Raw genomic sequence first — 16,381 nt, 5'->3', positions numbered from 1 at the left:
AAAGTCGTAGGAAATGCTGTAACCTAGTCCTTAAAAGGACTGCAATCACAACTATTCCCTACTCCCAAGCTATCTGTAGATTTGTGCGAAAATTGGCTTGAAATTAACAAGGTATAGCGCACACAGCAACAGCGGTGCCGTCTAACACGCAGCTGCAGCAGTGAGAAAATGGTGGCGACGGGGAAAATGGCTTGGTCTTATAGGGCAAGGACATGTGACATACACTGCCAATGACACATGCCCTTGCTTGTGTGAAAAAAAGCACTTCGCTCCATGTGTGCGCTGCTGATAGGCTGACAGATTGCACCTCCCCACTGTAAATGCGGGAAAGAGAAAAAAAAAATGGAGATCTTCATTGTTCCTGCAGAGATCCATCCCCTGCCCCTCCCCCCACCCCGCTGTACACTCAAACTGCGTATTAACATTAATTTTCATCATTACTGAGAAAAAATCCAGTTATAATTTTGGTGCACGAACAGTTATCGAACATAACCTCGAACAGCCGAATTTTTCTCAAATTGTTCGTGTTCGCCGAACGGCTCGAACACCGCCCAAAACAGCTCGAATTTGAGATTGGCGAACAGTTCGAGTAGAACAACGCTCATCTCTATTTAAGATACACTAGGTAACTGCTCTCCTCCAAATTAAAGATGTCCGAGTGCATGCAGAGAAGCTAATTAACCAAATCTGCTAATCTGGTTGAAAAACTTCACTCAGAGACTGAACCACGCAAATGGCATACTTTATTACATAGACATGCGGTTAAATAGTATTCTCCTTCTAGGTGGGATTAGTAAAATTTATTGCTCTTTTCTGATAACTCGGCACACTGTAATTTGCTCATCTATGTATCTCTTGGTCTGAGTAACGCTTTAGGAATTCCGATGGGAGGGGGTGAGTTCGTCTCTCAGCGCCATCTTTGTCAACTCGACATGAATCTCTCTGTTATCAGCCATGCATATGCATACGTCATTCCCAGGAAATCATTTCTACAATAAGAATAGAAGCTATTAATTATATATTCATTAACTATTAACATAATCCATGTGCATATACACATTTGCATACATACATACAAGTAGATTATTCCATCATCTCTATATTGATTCACACTGATTAGGTAATCTACTAAAAGAAACTAATTGATTTTCTATAATATATATATTTTACCTTGACACCTGTAGGAGGAATGGGTAAACAGAGATGCTGATTAGAGTGCGATGGTGGCAGATCACAAGGGACAGTCTGTATGCATCATATTATTCAGGTATAATTCATATTTCTCACCCTTTTAGCTATGGACACACTTAAGGTGATGGACACAGACATAAAAAATATTGACCCTAGGATTTCAGATATCCATTTTTTCTTGTATGTGAAAAAAACCCTGATTGGTGTGTTACTTCAGATTTTCACACAGTTATTGTGTAATTTGTTTTAAAAAAACAAACACACAAACAAGCAAACTAAAATTTGGGCAATTTCTCCTACCCATTGCAGCACTAAAAACGCACAGCATACAGTTTGCAAACAGATGATATGTGTGTCCAGTCCGTAATTTTCATGAGCTAAACTGAGCTGTCCATGATTTGTATGGGTGATTTTGACTTGTGAATCAGATCACAAATGGACATGTCTCCATGTTTTTTTTATAGATTATAATGGGTATGTGCTCTATCCTTAAAAAAAAGGATAGAACAAATTCATTAAAAAATTACGTCTGAATGAGGTCTTAGAATTAGAGATGAGAAAATTTGTTCATTAGTAGCTAACTTGCTGTCACTTTGCTGAATTGTAGGATGCCAGCACCTGTCACCTGTCCCACCTGGTGTTTTGTCCTCATTGCATGCATCTTCTTTGGACTACGGTTTCCAGCGCGACTAGGCCTCTGATGTCCCTGTGTGTGGAGCACCTCACCCAACATACTGACTAGGCCTCATACCTCTGTTGTTGTAATGTCATGGTGTGAAACGGTGTACCTCAACGGCATGGAGCATAGGAACATCAGAGACTTAGTCAGGCGGAAGAGTTGGGACCCAGAGTGAAGCAGACCAAATAAAATGCACGTGATGGAGTACAGGCAAGCACTGAAATGTGTATTATTTTTTTGCATCGAACCTTGAGGCTAATTAAATTTTCATGATAAATTTATGTGATTTGCCAAATTCAAGTCTCTGACTCGATCTCTAATTTGATCATCTCTAGCTTGGAATGTATTATTCAAAAAATAATAATAATAATTTTGATATTATGCCTGATGAAGAGACCTGAGTAGTCTTGAAAGCTTGCTATTTGTTACCATCTTTTTACTTAGCCATTAAAAGGTATCAACCACTGAGGACTCTGAAATGTTAATTTTGACGTGGACATTTAAGCACCAATGTTTTTTTTTTGGCTACAAGGAGGTTAAAAATGAAAAGGAATGAAAAGAGATATTGAAAAATTAATAAACTGAACTTCTAGTCTTATTTCATAAACTATATGCATTAAATACAGTTTAATATTAATGTCAGATTTATTTTTTTAGCCAGTGTAGAGAAACCAAGGCCTAGATCATTTAATCTATTTATGTCTGTGTTTATTTTTCCTGTCTTATATTGTGCGATCTAAATCAAGTGAAAAATAACTAAATGAAAAGATGCAATTGCCTGATATGCTGAAAATGATGATAGGAGGCTGTTGTAGATAGAAATGTCATAGTCATTGTACATGGAGAACTGATTCCAGTGGTTAAAGGCTCGAGGCTATCACTGGAACTGTAATAATGCTATTGTTTCACTACCTGAAATACATCTGGCTTTTCTTATTACTCACTATTAGGTGAAGGTAATAGCACAAATATCTGAACAATGCAATAAATACACTCCTCAGTTTTTTGGTAAGTAATCTGAATTTATGTATGATTGTCTTATTTAACACTTAAAGAACCTGGAAATGTTTCACTTTTACATTTTTGGATTTTTCCTCGCCTTCTTTGAAGAGCAACAATTTTTTAATTTTTAATTTACAGTGAAGGAAATAATTATTTGATCCCTTGCTGTTTTTGTAAGTTTGCCTACTGACCAAGACATGAACAGTCTATAATTTTAAGGGAAGGTTAATTTTAACATTGAGAGATAGAATATCCCCAAAAAAAATCAAGAAAATCACATTGTATAAATTAGATGAATTTTTTTGCATTTTGCAGTGAGAAATAATTATTTGATCCCTCTGGCAAACAACACTTAATACTTGGTGGCAAAACCCTTGTTAGCAAGCACAGCAGTCAAACGTTTTTTGTAGTTGATGATGAGGTTTGCGCACATGTCAGGAGGAATTTTGGTCCATTCCTCTTTGCAGATCATCTCTAAATCATTCAGACTTTGAGACTGTTGCTTGGCAACTCGGAGCTTCAACTCCCTCCATAGGTTTTCTATGGGATTAAGGTCGGGAGACTTCCTAGGCCACTCCATACCTTAATGTGCTTCTTTTTGAGCCACTCCTTTGTTGCCTTGGCTGTATGTTTTGGGTTATTGTCTTGCTGGGAGACCCAACCACGACCCATTTTTAATGTCCTAGTGGAGGGAAGGAGGTTGTCACTCAGGATTTTATGGTGCATGGCTCCATCCATTCTCCTATTGATACCGTGAAGTAGTTCTATGCCCTTAGCAGAGAAACATCCCCAAAACATAATGTTTCCACCACCATGCTTAACAGTGTGGGACGGTGTTCTTTGGGTCATAGGCAACATTTCTCTTCCTCCAAGCATGGAGAGTTGACTTAATGCCAAAGAGCTCAATTCTTGTCTCATCTGACCACAGCACCTTCTCCCAATAACTCACAGAATCATCCAGGTGTTCATTGGCAAACTTCAGACCAGCCTGCAGATGAGCCTTCTTGAGCAGGCACTGTAGGATTTTAAGCCTTTAAAGCGTAATGTGTTACCAATGGTTTTCTTGGTGACTGTGGTCCCAGCTGCCTTGAGTTCATTAACAAATTCCCCCCTGTGTAGTTTTAGGCTGATCTCTCAACTTCCTCATGATCAAGGATACCCCACGAAGTGAGATTTTTCATGGTGCCCCAGATCGATGTTGATTGACAGTCATTTTGTATTTCTTCCATTTTCTTACTATTGCACCAACAGTTGTCTCCTTCTCACCCAGCGGCTTATTATGGTTTTGTAGATCATTCCAGCTTTGTGCAGGTCTATGATCTTGTCCCTGACATCAGTAGAAAGCTCTTTGGTCTTGCCCATGTTGTAGAGGTTACACTGATTAATTGAGTCTGTGGACAGGAGTCTTTTATATAGATGACTATGTAAGACAGCTGTCTTTAATGCAAGTAACGAGTTGATTAGGAGCGTCTAACTGGTCTGTAGGAGCCAAAACTCGTAATGGTTTGTAGGAGATCAAATACTTATTTCTCACTGCAAAATGCAAATAAATTTATCTAATTTATACAATGTGATTTTCTTGATTTTTTTTGGGGGATATTCTATCTCTCAATGTTAAATTTAACCTACCCTTAAAATTCTAGACTGTTCTTGTCTTTGTCAGTGGGCAAACTTATAAAAACAGCAAGGGATCAAATAATTATTTCCTTCACTGTATATAAACCTGTGAGGACTTGTTTTTTGCAGAGCGAGTAATTTTGAATGGCACCATTTTACCATATAATCTACTGAAATATGGAACAAAAATTCCAAGTGTGATGTAATATTGAAAAAAACAGAATTCCAGCCATGTAGTTTGTGTTAATTGTATTTTTGACTAGATTTTTTTCAACCCTTTCCATTTTCCCAACAATCCTAAGTAATATATTATGTTTAAAAAAATTTAAAAAAAACTCCTGATAGAAAAAAAATATTCAACATTTTTTGTGCAAGAGTAGCAAAAACATAGAAGCCTATATAAATTTGATTGTAGTGATTCACAGAATAAAGATAACAAGATGATTATAGTGAATAGCATTTACAAAGAATTAAATAAATTCAAAATGTAAAAAGAAAAATACAATTTTGCCATTATTTTTGGATTTTGTCTTGAAGGTATTCAGAGTGAGGTAAAAATAATGTAGAAACATGATTATCCACATCAGTCTGCTTACAGTGATACCCAAAATGCAACAATTTTTTTTATTTAAGTATGGAAAAAAAATTCAGAATGTTGCAAAAAAAGTAATTTTTTTTGCTTTGTGTCAACATTTTCCAAGACCTGTAACAATTTTATTTTTCTGTTCATGGTGCTGAATCAGGATTTATTTTATTGATGCCAATGTAGTTTACATATGACGCTTTGATTGCCTATTATTTCATTTTTTACGGAGGTGAGATGACACAAAAAATGCATTTCTGGAGTTTTTATTTTTTTCTCTTTACGGTGTTTACCAATCAGGTTAGTTAACCCATTTACAACTAATGACGGACATAGCATGTCATAAGCGGGTGTCAGTTCACGCATCATGTAAACATGCAGTGACAGTTTAGTGATGACAGCTGTCAGTTACAGCTGAGTGGCACGGGAAGAGTGTGAGCACCCATGTCATCGGTCCTTGAATTCAGAACACTGTCATCTGTCAGTGACTTATCACAGCATGATCGTGCAGGAGGTGCTGAAATATCACAGCAGGAGCTCAGCACTGCTAGTGGCCGAACTCCTGCACTAACCCCGGGTCACCAACCTATGGAAAGCTTCTTTGACCATTTCTATGAAGCTTCTGTATAGGTATAATGTATTGTAATGCTGGTACATTACAATGCATTATACTTGCGATCAAAGTAAAAAAAAAAAGTGAAAGTCCCATAGAGGGACTAAGTAAAAAAGTGAAAAAATAGGAAAAAAATTGTAAAAATATATATAAAAAAATACTAAATAATACAACAAAATAAAAAAATATTACAGCAATAAATAGACATTTTATGTAAAAAAAAATAAACAAAAAAAGTACACATATTTGGTATCGCTGTGTCCGGAACAACTCGATTTATAAAAGTGAATGCCATAAAAAAACAACAGCAAAAAATGTGGCAAACTGCTTTTTCATCATGTCGCCGGAAAAAAAGTGGAATAAAACTAATTCAAAAAGAATGAATGCAAATGAAAATAGCTGAAAACGTCATCTTGTCCCGCAAAAAAACAAGCCGCCATACAGCTCCATTAGCGGAAAAATTAAAAAGTTATAGGTTTCAGAATATAGTGATGCAAAAATAATTATTTTTTCTCTAAAAGTTTTTATTGTGTAAAAGAATCAAAACATTAAAAAAATGACATAAATGTGGTATCGCTGCAATCGTACTGACCCGAAGAATAAAGTTGTCTGATCAATTTTACGACATGCGAAACAGCATAAAAAAAAACAAAAAACAATTCCTGAATTTTTGTCTTTTGTTCGTTCTGCCTCCCAAAAATCGGAATAGAAAGCGATCAAAAAATGTTATGTGCCCAAAAATAGTACCAATAAAAACATCAACTCGTGCCACAAAAAACAAGTCCTCACATGACTATGTCAGCAGAAATATGGGAAAATCATAGCTGTCAAAATATGGCGATGCAATAACTAGTTTTTGCAAAAAAAAGTTTTTTGACATGTGACAGCAGCCAAACATAAAAAAACTATGTAAATCTAGTATCGCTGTATCGCACCGATTCAAAGAATAAAGTCGTCTAATCACTTATACCGCACGAGAACAGCGTAAAAAAGAAATTAAACCAATTCTTCACCTGCTATTGATTTGTTCATTCTGCCTCCCAAAGATCACTGTGAAGCTTTGCACACATTTCTCCTGTGCTCTGCTCTGAGCGCTTACACCAATGTTTCCGTGTAAATTTCTGAAATACGTGATTCAGACGGAGCCCCCGGTGGAAGATTCCCTATAATGAGGCAGATGGAGACATTGTGGACACCATCTGGCCTATGATTCGGCGGTGTCCGTATTTGTAGGTGTGCATAAAAGCACGATTGACCACAGTTTTGTGAACTTCTGAAAAGAAAGACACCACTGAACAGAGGCCAGACAGAGTGCAGAGTAACTCTGCTGTCTCATTAAAGTGTATGCATTCCTCAGGGGTTTCATCTGAATCACGTCATTCAGAGATTTAGATGGAAATCCTGATGTAGGTGCTCAATGTAGGTTGCCGAATAAATGTGATCCCAAAAGTTATGTCAAATGTTCCCAATAAAAGCTTCAACTTAATCCACAAAAAAACGAAGTCCCCGCTCAGGTCTGTCATCTGTTAATGGAAATATAAGTGGCTTCCACATTACTGGTAGTAAAAAGGCTCTGAAAAAGCCCTATGCTCCCTCCACCCCCCAAAAGAAATCCAGCGAATTCTGCACTCCCAAATCCAAATGCCCCCCTCCCTTCTAAGCCACACAGTGTGCCTACACCACATTTAGTGTCCACATATTTGGCAGGGGTATAATTTCCAAAATGGGGTAACTTGAGGGGGGGGAGGGGTCTGCTTTTTTATAACTTAGGGTCTCTCTATTTGCAGTCCGCAAACTATTCTAGGAAAGTCTGCGCTTTAGGAGGCAAATACCACTCATTCCCTGCCGAGTCTCGCCATGTAGCTAATCAGTAATGTACTGCAATATATGGGGTATTGCCATGCTCAGCCGAAATTGTGTGACAAATTTTGGTGCTATTTTTACGCATTTCCCAGTGTGAAAATGTAAAATCTGGGGCTGAAGCAAAATTTTTGTGGTAAATAATTTTATTTTCTTCACTGCCCAATGGTATAAAATTCTGTGGTATACCTGTGGTGTCAATATGATCGTTACACCCCTAGATTAATTCATTAAGAGGTGTAGTTTGTAAAATGGAGTCACTTTTGGAGTCACAAACATTTCCTACTGCCTGCTACAAACAAGCACCAGGCCATTTTAACCACTATTTTGGGGTGTCAGCCTGCCTTCTGTCAGTATTAGTCCACTTAAAAAATCTTTGTTTGCCCTGCACAAAGCAGTAGTCCAAACGTTTCCTACTGCCTGCTACAAACAAGCACCAGGCCATTTTAACCACTATTTTGGGGTGTCAGCCTGCCTTCTGTCTGTATTAGTCTACGTAAAAAATCTTTGTAGCAGGCAGTAGGAAATATTTGGACTACTGCTTTGTGCAGGAAAATCAAACAAGCACCAGGCCATTTTAACCACTATTTTGGCTGTGACAGCTAGCTTGGCTTGTGCCATCAACATCTGAAAATCTGTCAACAAAACCCAAAATGACAAAAAAGCCTTTTGTTAAGGGATGTGGATGTGGTGTTGTCCGTGGTGCCCAAGAAGGCACTCAGTCTGTGTCAGGTCAGAAGAAGCTTGATACATCCACTATGTTCGTGAAAAAATTCCCGGTCTGGCACGTAAACGTGTGTGGAAGCCTGAAGAGCGAGGACAGATTCTGTCTTGGATAGCAGACAAGGCCTCTACGCATTTGTCAAGCAGCAACAAATCTTCCACGACCACACAGTCTACTGTGGATAGACAGAAGGCTGGCCCATCCAATCCTGAAGCTGGTTCTCCTTCCTAACGCCATTATCAGTCACAGGAGACATATGACCCCAAGCTTGGCCACTCCAAGGATCTGTTTGGTACGTATCCTTTGGTTGGCTCTGGCCTATCACGGTGCAGCATTGAAGAGGGACAAGAGGAGGTGGCGTGCGTTGATGCTCAAGTATTCGAGGACCAACGGCCAGAAGAAACCAACTTGGCGGAACGTCATTTACTGTCTCCAGAGGTGGAGACTGATGATGATGAGACACAGTTGCCATCAGGTCAGCCTACAATGTCAACTGGGAATGACGATGAGATGGAAGACGAAGTGGTCGATGATGAGTCCACTGATCCGACCTGGACTGTTGGCATGCATAGCCATGACAGCAACACAGAGGAAGATGGATATGTAGCACCAACACAGACACCAAGGGGCTGTGTTTTGCCCAGAGTGAGAACTGGGTCAACTGTTCCCAAGAGCACCCACGCTGTGCGCCAAGTCAGGGCAAAGGGGCGTTCAGCTGCTGTGTGGAATTTTTTTTCTGAAAGTCCTTCAGAGAAAAACATTGTAGTCTGTAGCATCAGCCATACCAAGTTGAACAGAGGCCAGGGCAAAGGCAACCTAAGCACAACCAGTATGTGAAACCACATGGCAGCCAAGCACCCCAGAAGGTGGGCGGAACACCAGGGTACCAACTCTGCGTCTGCGGGTCAAACCAATGCCGTGTCGCCTGGGCTATGTCCTTCAGAATATGCTGTTCAGGAAGCAGGTGCTCATACCTTCTGCCCACAAGCTGCAGTTGCTCATGCACAACAAACATCAACCACATCCACTTCCTTGTCCCAGCAAAGCGTCCAATTGTCCGTGCCTGAGAGCTTGGAAAGAAAGCGTAAATACCCAGCCACGCACCCACACGCACAAATACTAAACTTGCAGATTGCCAAATTGCTAGCTGTGGAGATGTTGCCGTTTAGGCTTGTGGGAACACAGTCTTTCTGTTATCTCTTGGCTGTGGCTGCCCCACGATACAGTGTTCCCAGCCGCCACTCTTTTGCCCGGTGTGCCGTCCCTGCGTTACACAAGCACGTGTTAAACAATCTGAACTGTGCTCTCACCAACGCTATAACCAGGAAGGTCCACTTAACAACAGACACCTGGACAAGTTGTTGTGGACAGGGGCAATACATTTCTGTCACGGCACACTGGGTGAACCTGGTGGAGGGTGGGACAAAGGCGCAAACGGGAGCAACACACATCCTACCACCGCCAAGAATAGCGGGCCCAACTTCTGTCATGGTTTCTGCCTCTTCATATTCCTCTTCCTCTCTCCCCTCCTCTTGCACCTCCAACCCGGTCTGGTCATCTGCGATAATGGGCGTAACCTGGTGGCGGCTTTAAAGTTCGGCAAGCTGGTACACGTGCGATGCATGGCTCACGTGTTGAACCTAGTTGTTCAGAAATTTCTGAAAACTTACCGTGACTTGCCTTACCTACTTGAGAAGGTGCGCCGTATTAGTGCCCATTTCCGCCATTCCTCTACCGCTTTTGCTGCTCTTACAGCGCTGCAAAAGCGCTTGAATTTGCCAAGTCACCGACTTATTTGCGACATGCCCACGCTGTGGAACTCCACCTATTATATGTTGGCGAGGATTAGTGAACAGCAGAGGGCAGTAGCTGAATACCAGCTTCAGCATGCCCGTCAGACTGAAAGTCAGCCACCACACATAACAACTGTCGAGTGGGTATGGATCACTGACATTTCTGAGGTTCTTGAGAGCTTTGAGTACTGCACCAACCTCGTGAACGGTGATCAGGCTATTATCAGTGTAACCATCCCGCTGCTTTGTCTCTTGAAGCAATCACTGCAGAATCTCAAAGAGGAAGTTTTGAGTGCCCAGCATGTTGGTATGGAGCCAGATTTCCCAATATTCTCAGGCAACATTAGGTGATGAGGAGGAAGATGAGGAGGATGAGGAGGGAGAGGACTTGTTTTTCTGTGCTACCGAGGGGACTCGTAATGCTACAGAGGGGACACCCAACCCAAGCTTCATCTCTGTCCAGCCTGGATGGGCTTTTGAGGAGGAGGTGGAGGAGGAGGAGGCCAGTCAGCGTGAGGAGAGGCTTTGTAATGTTTCTACTGTTGGGGACACAGAACATTTGCCTTTTTGCAGCTTGGCCCACATGGCACAGTTCATGGTAAGTGTCTGTGGCAAGACCCTCGCGTGATACACATTTTATCCAACAACCTATACTTGTTGGCCACCTTTCTCGATACATTGTGCAAGGTGAAATTTTCTTCTCTCCTTTTGGAGTCACCAAAGAGTTTTACAATGGAATCGTTCCAGAGGACTGTTGTAGATCAGTTGCTGAAAACATCACCCTCACACAATGCTGGTGGCAGAGGTACCGGCTCTTCTCAACACCATGGGATAAAGGGGAGGGACATGAACACCAGCTACCACAGAGGTGGGGGGAAAATGTGCACAAATTTGGCAATTTTCAATAAACCAGCACAACAGCAAGGGGTATCTGTGCCTGGAACAATGTCAAGGAGGGATAAGTTGCAGAACATGGTCAAGGGGTACTTAAGTGACCATACGTGCATCCTTTCTGATGCTTCAGTTCCCTTTAATTATTGGGTGTCTAAGCTGAACAGTTGGCCCGACCTCTCCTTATATGCCTTGGAGGTGCTGGCCTGCCCATCTGCTAGTGTGGTGCCTGAGCGTGTTTTCAGTTCCGCTGGGGCAATCATTACTAATAGGCGCACATGCCTCTCCACGGAAAATGCAGACAGACTTACTCTAATTAAATTCAACAAGGACTGGATATCTCCACAGTTTGTAATCCCTCCAGATGACAGCAAGCCACCTAAATTCACCAAAAATCCAGATTCATGCTACTGCTGTTAACATCACCCCCTTCCCATAAAAAAACGTTTCCTTCCTTCATCAACCATGACTCAGCCCAGAGGGCTAATTTTTAGAAACCCTATGTACATTGTGCAGTGGACAAACCAGGACAGTATTCCTATTCCAGCCTAACTACTATTTGTGATTGGAGGCCCTTGGGATGGTGGCTTCCTGCCATGACTCAGCCCAGAGGGCTAATTTTAGAAACCCTATGCACATTGTGCAGTGGACAAATCTGAAATGTACAGTGGTCCTAACAAACTAATATTTGTCATTGGAGTCCCTTGTCACAGGTTTTGCCACATTGTGACTGAGATAAGGGATACATATTCAATAGAAATTTACACTGACTGTTGATGACCGACTGATGGCCCTCTGAAAACTTGAATTGAGGGCCACAACTACTACAGCACTCCATCGTACATAATGTTTGACAAGGGAGGCCCTTGTCATGGAATCTCCCTGCACCAATGACACAGCCCCCAGGAGTAATTTTTGGAAATACGATGCTGCACATTCTGCACTGGACCAAGTAGTACAGTATTAAGTATCATCTTCCTATATAATCGGTAGAATATTGACAATCAAAATCTCTGAGCCATTTGGAGAAGCTTTTCCAACCCATCCTGGAGGGGGGCACCATATATCCTTTGTCCTTTGACTTGCACAAGTGATATATTTGATATTGCGTTTTTGGCCTGTTACATGCAATTTCGGTTAGGTTTGGTAGTTGTTCTTGTGTGTCTGTAAAAGTGGCATAACACTGCGACAAACTTATTCCCAGAAACCATATGAGTCAGAAATGCATGCAGGCACATTCTCCAGGCTCTTCCTATTCTGTTTCATCACTTTTCCATCCATTTCAGCCTTTTCCTCAGGCCCCCAGACCACTTTGTCGGGTCTAGCAGAAAATTACTCGCATTTCCCATTGACTTACGCTGTACTCGCTATTCGGAACGAATATGTGATTATTACAAAGTACTCATTACGAGTATAGCGATTACAAATATTGCGGTACTCGCTCATGACTAATTAGCCCTTATAAAAATCTAAAATTTGGGGCTAAAACAACATTTTAGCAGTAAAAACGTAATTATTCTTTCTTCACCGCTCAATGGTATAAATTTCGGTGTACTCAGGAAAAATTGCATAATTGCACTTCTGTGAAGCACCTGGGGGTTCAATGTGCTCACCAAACATCTAGATACATTACTTGAGGGGTCTAGTTTCCAAAATGGGGTCACTTGTGTTTTTTTTTCAGTGTTTAGGCACATCAGGGGCTCTCCAAATGCGACATGGCTTCCGCTCTCGATTCCAGTCATTTTTCGTTCAAAAAGTGAAAGGGTGCTCCTTCCCTTCTGAACCTTGCAGTAGTTTTCCCCCACATATGGAGTATCGGCGTACTCAGGGGAAATTGCACAACAAATTGTGTGGTTCAATTCATCATGTTCTTCATGTGAAAATAAAAAAATGGGGCTAAAGTAACATTTTTGTGAACATTTTTCATTTTTTCCTTCTACATTGCATTAATTCTTGTGAAGCACCGTAGGGGTTAATAAACTTCTTGAATGGGGTTTTCAGGACTTTGAGGGGTGCAGTTTTTAGAATGGTGTCACTTTTTGGTATTTTCTGTCATATAGGTCCCCAAAATCATTTCAAATGTGATGTGGTACCTCTTTCATTGTCCCCATAAATCCAGAATGCAGATAAAGTTGAAAGTGTGATGCCGGGTGGGCAGGCCCAGCACCTGCTCTGGCACCACCCCCCGACTTACAGGCCATTAGTAGCCATGTAGTCTGCCTCTATTAGCAATACTCTACTGACTAAACATAAAAGCATGTTGCATTAGAAAAAGAACACAAGGACCCCAAAAACATAACGAAAGCATTGAAAAAGAGACACAAAAATACACAGTACTGTTACTACACCTGGGAGAAATAATTATGGAGTGTTTGAAAAGAACACTTTGCATGAAACCACCCTAATTACAATTATAAAAAATAAAATATGACCATTCTTTAAAAAAATTGTAAATAAACAAACAAACAAAAAAAAACATCTTGAGGTCTTTTACAAAAAAGTGCAAGACAAGAAAAGCTTGTTAGGTTTACGACCTAAAGCAAGCACCTGCAACAGACCACTGTATTCAGGTGGCATGTGAGGGTCTCTTAATGGATTATTACAACAAAGAGGTGTCAAAAGAATGTATTTTCTTTCAATAGGTACACTTTGTCAGGTAGACTGTGGTATTTAAATTTCTGGTTTATGGAGATTTTTCTGTCTTAAAATAATAAATAAATACAATTTTGGCTTGCTGTTTCATGATCCAGGAAGAACCTTTTCTGAGACACAGAATCCTTGGTTTTAGAGCGACGTTCACAATAATCGTTTCGATGTTGGATTGCAATGCACGGATTTGCTACGCATCTCATGAGCCGAGCTTGATAGCTTCATATATTTCTATGAAGCTGTCATGTTCAGGTCAGGAGATGCATGGCCGGCCTGTGCAATGCGATGCGACATCGAAACGATTATCACAGATGTCTGAAACAGCCCTTAGAGGTATTCTAAATAGTGATGAACGAGCACTAAAATTTTGGGTACTCATTGCTCGGGTTGAGCAAATTGGAATGCTCGAGTGCTCGGTCCTAGTAACGAGCCCAATGTAAGTCTATGGGAAACTCGAGCATTTTTCCTTTGGCCCCCCGGCAGTCTGCAGAGGGCCTAAAAATTGCCCAAATCGATGGGAAAATTGCTCAAATGACATGGGAACAGCATGGAGAAGACCCCTGGAAGCATTTCTGACTCCCAGGTCACTGCTGTCAACAAATTTGTCAGAGGTATTGCTCCACTTTTACGGACTCACAATAAAACATACAAAAATGAAACCAAAATGGATTTTCCTGGGAAAAATGTTAAGGAACATCCTTTCCAGGGTAATGACTTGTATATAAGGCAAAATAAATAATCAAAAATGCTCCTCCACATCTTGGGCTATGTTCACACATAGTGTTTTTGATGCATTTTTGCAGTTTTGCATTGCTTTCAAGCAGGTGAAAAATGCATTAACATTTTACTACCTTATCTGGCCATGTGGTGTGTGAGACATCATCAGACACATCCTGTTTCATTTATGAAGGAGGGTCACTGAAAGTCACAAACACTATTTTTAAAGGGCCATCAGGCAGCCCTTACTATTCTTAAAGGGCCCGCAGTCGGCTATGCTTTGTTGTTCCCATTATTAAAGAGTGGGTCTCTTATACTGTTATTGCATATGCAGTGACTGCAAAGGCTGCCAAAAATTTGAATGCAGCCCAATACCCCTTTGAAGAGACATAGAAGAGGGTCTCAGTAAAAAAAAATGTTCCCATTATAAAGAGTGGGTCTTCTATAGTGGTAATGCTCATGCAGTGACTGCAAGGGCTGCCAAAATTTGGGAAAAACCCCAATACCAATTTAAAGACACATAGAGCTGGGCCAGAGTAATGACATGTTCCCATTAGAAAGGAGCAGGTCTGCTATAAAGTTATAGGGTATTCAGAGAATCCAACGGCTGCCAAAATATAGGAAATACCCCAATAACATTTTAAAGACACATAGAGCTGGGCCACAGTAACGACATGTTCCCATCAGAAAGGAGTGGTGCTCCCATACTGTTTGCCTATGCAGTGAATGCAACAGCTGCCAAAAATTTGGAGAAACTACAATGTCCCTTGCAAGAGACGTAGAGGTCAGATGGCCTCCTGAAAACAATGTTCCCATTTTTAGGAAGTGGGTCTCCCATACTGTTTGCCTATGCAGTGAATGCAACAGCTGCCCAAAATTTGGAGGAACTTCAATGTCCCTTGCAAGAGACGTAGAGGTCGGAGGGCCTCCTGAAAACAATGTTCCCATTATTATTAAGTGGGTCTCCCATACTGTTTGCCTATGCAGTGAATGCTACACCTGCCAAAAATTTGGAGGAACTCCAATGTTCCTTGCAAGAGATGTAGAGGTTGGAGGGCCTCCTGAAAACAATGTTCCCATTTTTAGAAAATGGGCCTCCCATACTGATTGCCTATGCAGTGAATGCAACAGCTGCCCAAAATTTGGAGGAACTCCAATGTCCCTTGCAAGAGACGTAGAGGTCAGAGGGACTCCTGAAAACAATGTTCCCATTATTATTAAGTGGGTCTCCCATACTGTTTGCCTATGCAGTGAATGCAACGGCCGACAAAAATTTGGAGGAACTCCAATGCCCCTTGCAAGAGACATAGTTATGGTGATATGGTAGATACTGTGGTGATATGATGGTGGAGGATGAGGATGAGGAGATTGAGGAGGACAAGAGCAGATAGACAAAATCAGGAAGCTTATACCCATGTCTGCGTGTGAAGACAGAGGTGCATGGGAATAGAGTTAGACCTCCCCCAAAAAAAGACACTGTATTTAAGTTTATGCTATGCTGCTATCACTCGGTGGTGTTGAGAAGTCTGGTCCAATCCAGCCCTTGTTCATTTTTCTAAGAGTCAGCCTGTCAGCATTTTCAGTTCGCAGTTCATAGGCGTATGCGCCTATCAGTTATAATTCCACCAGCAGCACTAAAAACCCACTCTGACAAAACGCCAGTTGATGCCACGTGTCCAGCTTGGATACCTAATAATTATAAGGCACAGAGGAATCATGGAGGACATTGGTATGGTCGGCAAGGTACTCCCTCACCATCTTCAGAAACGTTTCCCTTCTTGTGAGAGTACCCCATGCCTCAGGGTCTGTGCGATGGGAGGATCTAAGAAAACTGTCCCAGAAATTTGACAGAGTTCCCCTGCCTCTGCAGGATTGCATTTGTGTCTCTCGCCTGTACTCCTTGGTTGTCCAACGTATTGTGACCTCTGCCGCCAGCATTTTCATATGGGAATTTTTTAAATAATTCTGCAACAAGGGCCTACTCATACTGCTCCATTTTATAAGGCCTGTCCTGCGCGGGAATAAGAGACAGAAAGTTCTCCTTGTAGCGTGGGTCTAGTGT

At 41.2% G+C, this 16,381-nt stretch overlaps 1 long non-coding RNA gene across 1 annotated transcript in view; it reads right to left on the bottom strand.

The window, feature by feature from the left end:
* Positions 1 to 782: 782 nt before the first annotated feature.
* Positions 783 to 16,381, bottom strand: part of LOC141252915 (uncharacterized) — a 74,422-nt gene continuing 58,823 nt past the window's right edge. The window contains exon 4 of the long non-coding RNA XR_012314150.1: positions 783 to 989. This is a non-coding gene — a long non-coding RNA (uncharacterized lncRNA). The remainder of the gene's footprint in view (positions 990 to 16,381) is intronic.

Source organism: Phyllobates terribilis, unplaced genomic scaffold (genome assembly GCF_046119375.1).
Source record: "Phyllobates terribilis strain yellow unplaced genomic scaffold, ASM4611937v1 Scaffold_2__4_contigs__length_985480577, whole genome shotgun sequence".
Classification (NCBI taxonomy): domain Eukaryota; kingdom Metazoa; phylum Chordata; class Amphibia; order Anura; family Dendrobatidae; genus Phyllobates; species Phyllobates terribilis.
The sequence above is the reverse complement of the archived record's forward strand: the minus strand, read 5'-3'. Positions and strand labels throughout refer to the sequence as shown.